The sequence below is a fragment of the Prinia subflava genome, chromosome 9, assembly GCF_021018805.1.
Source record: "Prinia subflava isolate CZ2003 ecotype Zambia chromosome 9, Cam_Psub_1.2, whole genome shotgun sequence".
NCBI classification, from domain to species: Eukaryota; Metazoa; Chordata; class Aves; order Passeriformes; family Cisticolidae; genus Prinia; species Prinia subflava.
The window spans coordinates 16747106-16758984 of record NC_086255.1 but is presented as its reverse complement, the minus strand read 5'-3'; positions in this window follow the sequence as shown (position 1 = coordinate 16758984).

Here is an 11879-nt window from a genome sequence, read left to right as displayed (position 1 = left end):
CACCTACTACTTGTGGCACATGTTTGACACAGTAAATTAAATATTTTCCAACTCTTTCTAGAAAATAAGTCAAACAGGTCCATAGTTAGACGGACATCCTTCTATCAAGGACATGCTCAGGTGTAAGTTGTACAGACCTCTGCTGAAGGAACAGGTCAGGCAGCACACAGCAAAGCTCTCTTCCTTTTCTTCCAAAAGGCACATTTTCAGTCTCTCACAGATTAAAAGAAACTTGTTGCTCCTCAGTTTGTTATTAGCCTTCTAAACAGTCAGATAAACACTTAGATGTATGTAGAGATTCAGATATTAAAGAAAAAAAGGATCTACTTAAAATATCAAGAAGCCCAGTTGAATATGCTCATCATTTGGGTGAAGATGGCTCTGACAATATATTCTAAAAATAGACCTTCTTCAACTTTTGGCATAGTTTTTTTCCAGCTTTTTTTTTACCTACATTTGACTGAACAAACTTTTGTGACAACTTTGTCTCTGCTCAGGTCAGAGACCTGTGTTATTCAAAGACACTATGTTAAATAAGGGATTATAACTATCAGTACAGAAAGAGATTTATAGTCTGGGTTTCTTTGAATTAAGTTTCAATATGACCAGTAATGTGCAAGGTCAGCTTTATCAGAAACTTTTCAGCAGTCCATATCTCAAGTCTGAAACAAAGCTGGAGTTAACTACCCCATTTCTTCCAAAGCTAAAAACTTCTGCTTGTTTCTTTTTGTCTTTAGACAAACAAAAGGTCATAATGTTTATATTTCCAAATCTCACAGAAAGAAGACAATTCATATTCAGATCATCCTGTGATTTTCTCTGTAAGGGAAGGGATCCAGGACTTGCATCCAACATTCAACCATTTTGATCCCTGACCACTTGAGATGTTTATTCTCATTAGGTCCATGGAGATCATCATGCCAATCTGACCTCCTATATGTCACAATCCAAATATTTCATTCAGGCTGGTGCTGACCAGGAATGTCAGTCATCTAAGACAACCATGAAAATAGGTGCAGAGAACAGGAGAACTCAGGTGTGGCCACTTGGCTTCTTGAAATGGTGGTGGCAGCAGGCAGCTGCAGGGAGGGGACAGGGCTGTGAGTGATGGAAGCAGCAAGGGGCTCCCCAGGCACAGCTGAGAGAGCATGAAAGGAGAGAAAAGGAAAGCAGGAAAAAAAATATATATAACACCGTCTCCATTCAAAACTGACTCTACCTTCATCTCATTCCCAGAATCCCCTTACTTCCTTTTTTTTCATCCCAAACTCTGCTTTGCTGTTCCCAGCCTTCCTTTATTTTTTCCTATTCTGCTGAATTTCTTTTTGCTACCACTAAAAAAATAAATTTGAAAACCTCCAACTTTCTCGGCATAGGAACATGCAAATTGATCCACCCCACTAAGAAGATTTTGGCCGTCTCTGTCAGCCAGCAGTTTCCCAGCATATAAGGATCTGATTAATGTGAGATTTGAAAGTAACATTCAAAACTACATTTTCAAAACTGATCTAAAAATACTAACAGAAGTTATTATTATGTTTCCACAGCAGAAAAAATCCCTAATTTCCCATAATTATATCTAAGCCTCACAAAGAGAGGGTATAATCAGAATAATAGAACTGTTTGTTGAAACTTTCTCTTGGTAGGACAAAAACTGTAGTTTAAAGCAAGATGCTCATTCTTTCTGAAAACTGAAAGCATCAAATATTTTAACAACAATTTAGCATAAAAGTAAATTTGACATAGCAATATTAAGTCAGTTTTATATTGGAAATCAGCATTTTCTAGAATGCAGAAGGAGGAGGCATTGCTGCTGAGCCTGTTCCCTGCTAGTGTCAGCAAAGGTTGATGCAAACTCTCCCAGAGAGAAGAGACCCATCAATAGAAAGAGGCTCCTCTCACTTGTGCAGAAATGAATTTGTGCTTTATTAAATGGAATAAAAGTGTATTTGGCAAATATGCAACCCTACTTGTGCCCTCTCATACATAATGAAACCCCTGGACTTATTTTTCAAAAGGAAAAAATTATAAAAGGCAAGAATGGATTTTAAATTAGACATAGATTCTACTGCATTATATCTATAGCAGTCTGCTTCTCACCTTAATTTGAATTACTTCAAATTATTGCTGAAAACCCTCAAAATGAGAGAAAATTCCCTTGGAGCTCAATGTCAGCATCAGAAATGGTATTCTTCCAATGTGGAAGTAAAACTATCTGCCAGATATTCTACCAGAGATTACAATGATCAACCTCATCATCTCAAATGAACTGTACAACTTGGGAAACTTCCTTATTCAGTAGGAGTTACATCAGCTTCCACACACTGCCTGCCTCTTCCTTCCCTCAGCCTCTTCCTTCCCTCCCACACAGGCAGACACCCACTGGATCAGCCTGCCACTTTCATAGATCCCTCTGCATGAGAAAATATGTTCCTACTTCCATATCCCACAAATAGGCAGAGGCTTTTTGTGTCGGCGAAATTGTGATGTCCAAGAAATGTCAGGGCTGACAGGAAACAAGCATCATAGTAGGAAAAAGCTGAAGCTTAAAATGTTCTTTTTAAAAAAAAAAACCCTGCATTTTGAAATCCACAGAATAAGTGACATTATGGACATAAAAAAAATCTGACCAGCTGCACAAGCTGAGGCAGCTCAATACTCCAGAGTGAACTAATGCTCATGAAGCAGATTGGTTTGATCTGCTTTAAGACATCACTCATTTCTTATAGGATATCTACATCCTCCAGAAACTCTCAGAGATGTAAGGACTTAGAAATCTCTAATGGAAACAGTCACATTAGGTGCACTCAGCTAAAAAGGAATGACCAGCTACCATCCCAACCAAATCCACCAGGGCAACAGATCCTCCCAAACCCTACACTATGCCTGGTGCAGCCATCTCCAAGTATCTGAAACACAGCAGGCAACACGGGCTCTCATTTCTATCTCTGCAGTCACTACAGCTCCAAACAGCTAATATTGTTTTGTGGGGTTTGCTTGCTGGAAGATGCATTCAGAGATCACATTATTCCTTTTGCTCTTCATAGTCATTACAATAACAAACTTTGCTGTCCCAGTCCTACTTTCTCAAGTGCTGTCCCTGAGCACAGTTTTATATAAACATAGCAGATATTTCAACATCTCCAAGAAGCAAGCATAAGGTATTTTTTCCCAGGTGCTTAGGATCCCACTCTACCTAACAAAATCCAGCAGAAAGAACTCCTCTCTGGATGATTTCTTCAACCATCTCTAACCAAAATGCTATTTTACCCATCTCCATAACCAGAGATCAAGCACTTTAATCCTTTATTAAGCACTACCAGACCTAGAGAAAATATTTTCTGAAGCAGTCAGTCAGCTCTGTTTCTATAGTTCCTGTGAGTAAACCTTCCTCTCCATCTCCAGCCCCAAACACTAATCCCAACAACAGATCACCCCTGGCTCTAACACAGGTATCCCAGCTGGCCCCTGAATTTAGAGTGAGCCATTTTCCCCACTGTGGAACAAGCTCAAAGCCTTCTGCCATGGGAGCAAGGCAGGCTTGAGGGGGCAAGCTGTGCCTGCAAGGACTGGGCAGGGTCTTGGGGGGTCACATAAGGCAGCAGCAGATCCAACTTCAGAGTGCATTTTGAGGGATAAGAAATAGGACCGGAAGAGGGTTACCTCATAGCCTCGTACTACAGTGTCAAGGATAACTTTAGTCAAATTATGTAAGAATGGGGTCTTGTTCATGGAAAAAGGAGAAAGAAATGCTATTCAGAAATTGTATGACAATAATTTCACTTCCTCATTAAAGTTTACTTTGCTGATTACATTTACACTATATTTCCTGAGCCAAGCTTTTGTGCTGCACTTGAAAGAAAATGATTGAATGAAGGAACATACATGCCAGGAGACTTCCTGCCAAGTCATTAATGAACAAAACCCAAAACACCCATAATTTCTGAGCATATTTTTTCAACATAATTTTTGCTATTTTTTGTTCCTTTACCTGTCATAGATGGGTCAGCACAACAATCCTTAAGGTTTTCTGGAGCTAAATTGTAAAACATGTTCTTCATATTTTCTGCTCTCACCAAGTCTAGCAGCTAGTAAGTAAAACCTCAGTAAGTGAATTATTAAATTCAAATAAATTTAAGTATTACTACTATAAAATACAATATTAATAAATAATATAATATTTTATATTGATATAACTACCAAAATTAATTTTATACTCTACAAATACATTAAATATTATAAATTATACAGTAATATTCTAAATAAAAAAAATTTTAAAAATAAAACTATGAAATCCATACTATGCCTCATCTAGAAATGTTGCAAAGATGCCTTGGCTTCTTAAGTTTTGTAATACTAATGTTTTGAGTTATCTATAGTTCCAGACCTAAAAATAAAGCCCCTAAAAATGCTTTTGCAACAACTGAAATTAATAAACAAAATTAACTGAAATTAATAACTAATTTCACCAAAAGCAAGAGTAGTGTCAAGCAAAGAAGACAACCAACAAGAATCCTTTTCAGAGGTCGAAAAGAGCTGTTTAGAGTCTCAAAGCTATCAAAAACTAAGTGAAATACTGGGTTCAAGGTTTTTTAATATTATTTTGACATTTACTGTTCTTATGCTTGAAGGACAAGCCCTTTATTTATTATCAACTTCATATTACATATTTTGGTTTTAAGCATGCTGTAAGAATTTAAAAACCCAAACATTATTTCAAGTATTATATTCTATTAGGCAAGCCAATATTGCTGAATAAAACCAGGCTATAGGTGTGTTATTCTCCAGCAACTTTGGCTGGTTTAGCAAAACATTATACACTTCCTACAAATGCTGTTATTTATTTTTATAATGGTTAAATTGCTGTGTAGTCTGCTTGGCTTCCTTCCTTTCTTCCTTGCTAAAATTAGTTGCTCATGCAGCAATCCATCACATCCATCCTTCCTGAACCCTATAGTGAAAGCAGGTTTGGATTTTAATTCTCTTCTAAACCAGCATTTGATGCTTATCCTATTTGCAGTCATCTGTTTTCCAAGATCATAAATATACAATCCTTTCCATTTCTCCATTTACACCTTAGATCCAGTGAATCACAATTTACAAACTCAGCTCTCATATCTCATCTGACAGTTTACAGATCCACCCCTGAACACCAGGCACTTTTATCCTAACAAAACTTATTTTTGTATGTCAAGGATCTTCTTGGGGATTTTAAGATTACTCCTCAAACCCAGCAAAATCCAAAAAGAACTCAAAATTCCCTTCTGAATGTCTTTCATCCTCTTGCAGGCACAATGAATAAGCTGCAGTGACATCACTAAAACATTCGTTTCACTATTTCTGACACTGGATTGTCCTTGAGTCCTCAGATTTGGGTTAGGCCTAAGCCTTGTTAATTCTTTTTGTACACCACCACCAAGAGGTATTATTCTCTTTCCTATCTAAGACTTGCTCATCAGGTAGTCATCTCATCACTATAATGTCTTTCTCCTAAAGAGGATGTTCTTGACCTTTTCATCCAAAATCTACATGCTATTTCAAAATTAGTTTCTTTCATGTGTTAGAACATCTTAGTCCTCTTTGCATGTTTCCTTTGCTCTAGCAAATCAAGTAGAGACTATTGATCTTCCCCTTCAAGATTTTTCATAACAAAATCCATTTATATTCACCATTTCTCGTACAAAATCAAGGTCAGATTACAGCTTCCACTGCCAGCCATGCTTGTTGCCTAATCATTACATTTTACATTTTAAACTTCTGCTGTTGTGTTTATATCCACTTTGCACTTCAAACATGGAGGATCTTTCTACTAATACCTGCAATATGAAAATTACTACTCTTCTTCAAGCACCTGCTTAAAAACCTTCCCCTGCTGTGATACTTACTGAATATTGAAAACAATTTGGATACAATGACCCCCATCCCTCTCTGTGATCACTGCTGTCCGATTGTCTCTGCACATGGGTCTTCCAGACATTTGTACTGGAAACTTTGTGAAGCAGAAACCTTTTACTCTGTGCTATGGACAGAAAAGAACTTTTTTTCTGCAACTACATTTTTCTGGCATTGCAATAATACTGCCAGTAATAACAGCAACAAATAAAATGTAAACCAGACGATTTGTGAGCTGGAAAAGAACTGAGTCAGCTGAAGAAATCATCCACAAGATATTGCTCTAGTCATTGAGCTTGAACTAAGTAGTAGTTAATATCTGCATTGAGACAAACCATGTGTTTTTTTCTATTTAGACTTCTCAGAATTCCATTGTCAAGAAGCTGGATATGATGCAAAAGGAAGAGTCAGGATGCAACCACACTTGTGTAGGAGCTATTCTGGGAGAGTATGGTAAAAACCGCCTCGCAATTCCTCAAGGAAGCAATTATTGATAACAAAGCTGAAGGAACAAGCAATCTGTATGGAACAGGAGTGATTTTGGTGCTGAAATGGGTGATATTGACCAAAACAAGGAGCCCTCAGGAGAATTAATTCAGTTGCCAAGTGCACTACCCTCTCTTTTATACATCTGAAATCTGATATAAGAGTAAGAAGCATTTTCTCTTAAATGACAACAGCCTTTAGGGAACAGAGCTTGTTTGGTTTACATTTTTTAGCTGTGAGTTTACTTGTGAGACACTGTGGTTTCAACAACTGCATTATTAATAATCTGTTCTGGAAATGTTTATATTTTTAGCCTAAAAGGGTTATTTCTGCATTATTTTTATTTTTTCCAAAGCTCTAAGAAAATTCTAAGATAACAGTGATAATTAGGATCTTACATAACACACCAGGAGAAAATTTTCTGGAACAATAATTTCAAGATAGGAAATGAGTGTGTGTGACAGACACACTTGTAAAAATTTTAGTACTAAGGAGTGTTATGGTACATCTTCAATACTAACATGGTACTTAAGGAGAACAACATCATAAAGTGGAAAAGGCATAGCTGAAATAAAACTAGAATTGTTGACTATCATGAATTACAGTTCTGTACTAGCTAAACATTGCAACAAGTAGCAAATGAATGTTGCTTTTTATTCCATGTAGATTTTGGAAACGAATTTTTAATTTAAAAAAAAAAAAGGATTACTAAACTGAACTATTTGTATTCTTGAAAGAAAAATGTGCATTTCTTTTTTTAAATATATGTGTTTCTAAAAGCCAGAATAATCTGATATACATCAGGTCAAAGTAGGAAAAACAATAGAAAGGGGGAAAAGCAGCTTTGGTTACATTTTTTCATGCTATATGTAACAAAGACTAAAAACAAGGGAAGTCTTTGCAATTTTAAGACCCCCTTGAGACTGGGAACTGGTAAAACTACGCCAGTCACATTTGCTTTGGTGCACAACACTTAGCCTGTGGTGTCCTCTTACAAGATAAAAGCTTTTAAACCCCAGGATACAGACTAGGTTGCAGCAATGAGATCCAGCAGCAACACTTCCTGCAGGAATTCCTCAACAATCCCACCCCGCAAGCTTCACTTCCATTTCCCGAGGTGCTGTTCTCAGACTCAGCCACACAGTGGGGATTAACTGGTGGATAGAGGCTGGACACAGGCTGGCAAGGTGCACTCACAGCCCAGAGGTCCAACCATGCCCTGGGCTGCACCAAGAGCAGCAGGACCAGCAGGCTGAGGGAGGGATTCTGCTCCTCTACCCTGCTCCCACGGCCCCCTTGGAGCACTGTGCCCAGCCCTGGGCTCCCAACATGAGAAGGATGTCAGCCTTTGGAGCAAATCCAAAGGACACAAAGGGTCACAGAGGTGCTCAGAGGGTAGGAGCACCTCTGCTATGAAGACAGGCAGAGAAAGTTCAGGCTGTTCACACTGGAGAAGTGAAGGTTCTGGGGGGACTTTAGAGCACCTTCCAGTACCTAAAAGGGCTTCAAGAGAGCTGGAGAGGGACTTTTCACTGGGGCATGCAGTGGTAGAACAAGGGGTAATGGTTTTAAAATAAAGAGAGTAGGTTTAGGCTAGACATAAGGACAAATATTTTTACAGTGAGGGTGGTGAAACAACAGCACAGGTTGCCCAGAGGCCAGTGGCCTAAGAGTAGAAGGGCATTGAGATATACCATGTACTGGTCACTGTTCCAAGATACACTCCTGTCTCTCTTAAATGGAGACTTTATTTTTAGACAAGTGTATAGCAATCTTAGACAATGCAGGGTAAAAAGAAAACTTAACAGCCTACGTATCAGGATTAAAAGATATGTAAATCAGGATTAAAATATATGTAAATCAAGATCAAAGTTCAAGCCCTTTGCAGGTGTATTCAAGCCCAAGTTTTGAAGAACTGCACTGATCTTAAGATCTCAGATTCCCTGAACTACCAGGAGCTCTCCAAGAGCTGTCTACATAAATTGTGTATATAGGAGCTAAGGCCTTTTTGGCTCCTTGCCCAAGATCAAAGCATTAAATCTCACACACTGACAGTGGTCATAGATCTCACACCCAACACAAAAAGGCAAATTCTGAGCTCCCCTCACAGAACCTATTAACACTAGAGTAACCTATTAAACCATAAACCCAGAACCCATTAACACTAAAAGATAACACTAAAATAAAGAGAAAATCAGGCTTGATTACAAGACATACCTTCCACAATGCAGGACAAGGAAGCAAGTAACACTTTTGTGTCCAGCTCATTTCCCACAATGTGCTTCCCAAGGCACTCTGATGTCAAAGGGCAAACACAAACCATGCAGCATTGTGCTTAACAGAGAGGAACACCAGGTTGTGAAATTCTGCTCCTGACATAGCCATTTTTTGTACTGCATACTGTATCTTCAAGTGCAGGCCAGAAGAATTTTTGATACAAATGAACTACTGGGAATTTTTTTCTCAAAAAAATAGCACCCACAAGCTCACGCACTGAAAACCCTAGCAGGAAATAAAACATAAAAGCAGCACAGTCAGTAAAACCAAGAAAGAAGAAATTGTTTACATGTAGTTTTATGAGCTATACCTGCCAAAGCTCCCACATCAGGTTTCATGGGTTTATGATCATATTTTCCTATAAAAGATATTTTCTCCTTTCACAGTAAAGAGGCTGCACTGTCATCAGAGGAAACCAACCAGACAGAGTACTCTCTCTATAGTCAAGCTCACTCTGAAGTCAAACTGAAAAAAAATACTCTGATAGTTTGGCTCCGTAATTTCTCCCATTTAGCTTATAACAAAAACAAGTAATGCAAAGTTCCATTGTTCCTTGTGGTTGCTGAGTTGATAAAGGTTAGAGTCTCTATTGGTATATTTACCAATCTCTGTAATAAATGGCCTTACCTACAATCTGGTTTGTGTGAAGTGTTCAGGTATCAGTGTTTAACATGTCTAAAGATATCCTTTGGGTTTTTTATACTTTAATGTTAACCTTTACCACTGTAAGTTGCTTCATGTGTTTCTGTGTATCATTCTGCATGAGAAATGAACACAAATATCTGATTGGATTAAAATTCAACTGTTGTTAAGTGCTTTGGACTTAATGGAACTTCATCATCATTAAACAAAAAGTATACACTTTGTATCTAATTCTGATCGGTACAAAATTTTAAATTGTGGAATTAGGTTTAGACTCAGAAGGTTAAAGGAAGCCAGATCCCCCACCACTGGGAGGGGATGTGTCCCTCTCTCCTTACTAGCCACTTAGAAATGGCAGACAGGAGAATCACCCCTGGGACTGCTGAAGTGTGCTCACGTCATTGCTCTGATGAGCTCTGGTCTCCAGCAAGGAAAGGAGCAAATACACTGCCTTGTCTCACTGCCCGTGTCACTGTCCTTCCTTGTATTGTGACTGGACTCACCCAGCATCATCCAGACATGGGGGCCATCTCCTCTGGCAGGAACAGGAGGCATTAGCTGACTGCCTGGCATCTGTGTACCAGATGCAGGGAAATAAACGTTTCAGCTCACCTGTGGCTGAGCAGATGTTTTTGGCTTCACACCACTACAACTCACATGTGCTGCTACCTCACGAGTTGATATGTCTATGACAACACCACATACTTCAAGTGCCAGACTTTCTCATGGGCTTACAAGGGATTTTCTCATATGGGAAAATTTACAAACTGTAGTGTAAACATCCCAGTTGTACAGGCCTCTGGTTACATTTCCATCTGTCAAAACTCTAGAAGTCTCTAATGCATCTGGCAAACAAACAACCACACTCACAAATCCAATATGAAAGTGAAAAAAATTCCAGGGCTACAAGACCTACTCCTATGCTTTGACCAAAACAAATCTTCTTAAAAAATATAACACTTAGGTTCTTGAATTAAAAAACAATTTAAATGTTTTATGAAGTCACAGTAATTGGCTCTAAATAAAAATCAGGGACTGATGTTTTCCCTTGCATTGCATGTTGTGAAGATGATGCTGGGTATTCCAATACAGCAGATGCAGACAGTCTGCTCAACTCAAGAGATTTCCTTCCAAGTTTTCTGCAGAACAGACGGAGTTTCCTGTAAGAGTCTGTTTGTCTGTGAGAAGCTATCATCCTCTCAGCAGTGTGTCTGATGGAGACAAACCCTTGCTAAAGGGAAACTAAGTCAGTGAGACAGTCATTGCATCATTCAGCACTGATTCATCTTAACCTTGACTGGTATCTGATAAACTGTCAATCGCCTACAGAACATCTTAGCACTCTCACCACTTTCACTGATTATATTTGTTCAGATCAAACACAGAGAAAGAAAATGTGATAAAACTAAACATTAAAACCCCATCTGCTTTAGAATTGCAACTGGAAACTCAGCACTCAAACAAACACTATACATCCTTTTTCAGAATTTTGGGATTTCACAGAAGTCCATTTAACTTTGGTTCTGTTCATTACTGGAAAGCAGATGCTCCAATGTAGTCCAGAACTCACTTTCCTAATCTTAAGATTTCCATTGTTTTCTCTAAACTCTCTTCTTATACTCTGTGATCTGTTTAGTTCTTCCCTCTGCTTTTGACTTTATCCTCAGTGGAAAAACATGAGACACCTGTTATAAAATTAGCCCACTCAATCCACCTACATATCAAATTCTTGACATTTTATTTATTCCTACCAATCAGTATTTTAACCATGGTCGATTTTCATCATATCTGATGTCTGGTACCCATTCCTTTCATCCCTCATTCTTTTTCCTCTATGTACAAGGCACACCCTGAAAACCAGATTCTATCCTCTACCTCTAAGTGTTGTTATCTTTCTCATAATTTTTCAACAACTTAGATAACAGAGGTTTTTTGGCAATCCCAAATCTAATGTACATAAAACTGAAAAGGGAGTAACATACAATGGAAGAGGGAAATTACTTAAAAGGTAAGCTCCCAATAAAACTACCCAGGAATGTGCCATGCTAGTGTGCCAATGAGCTGTAGTGCAGATCATGGGCATGCTTATTTAACAAAGAGTTAGTTATAAAAACTCCTGTAAAATAAGAGCTCCAATCTAACCACTTACTTTTATCCAGACATGCTTAACTTTTAATATGAATCAAACCTGTATTTTTCCCCTGTGCTTTCCAGAGCTAGCAACCACTTCCCCAACTAAGCCCATGCAAACACTCCAGATCACCAGTCATATCTCATTAGCTATTACAGAATTTTTTTTTACTTCCACACTACAAACTGGCAGCTTCAGTAAACCTAACTAGTAGTAAAACATTAATTATTGGATGTCTGCTTTTGACAACAAAAAGAAGAAACCTTCAGTAGGTAGCTCACCAAATGGCTGATTTAGGTTCATAAACAGTGAAAGAGCTATCACAAAAGGAGCAGTGAAGTTCAGAGGTCTGTTGCAAAGTGTTCCCAAGAAAGCAAAAAAGATATTACTATATTTTCATCTTCAATACAGCTTTTAATTAGTTTTATCCTCCTTTCTCCTCACTCAAAGC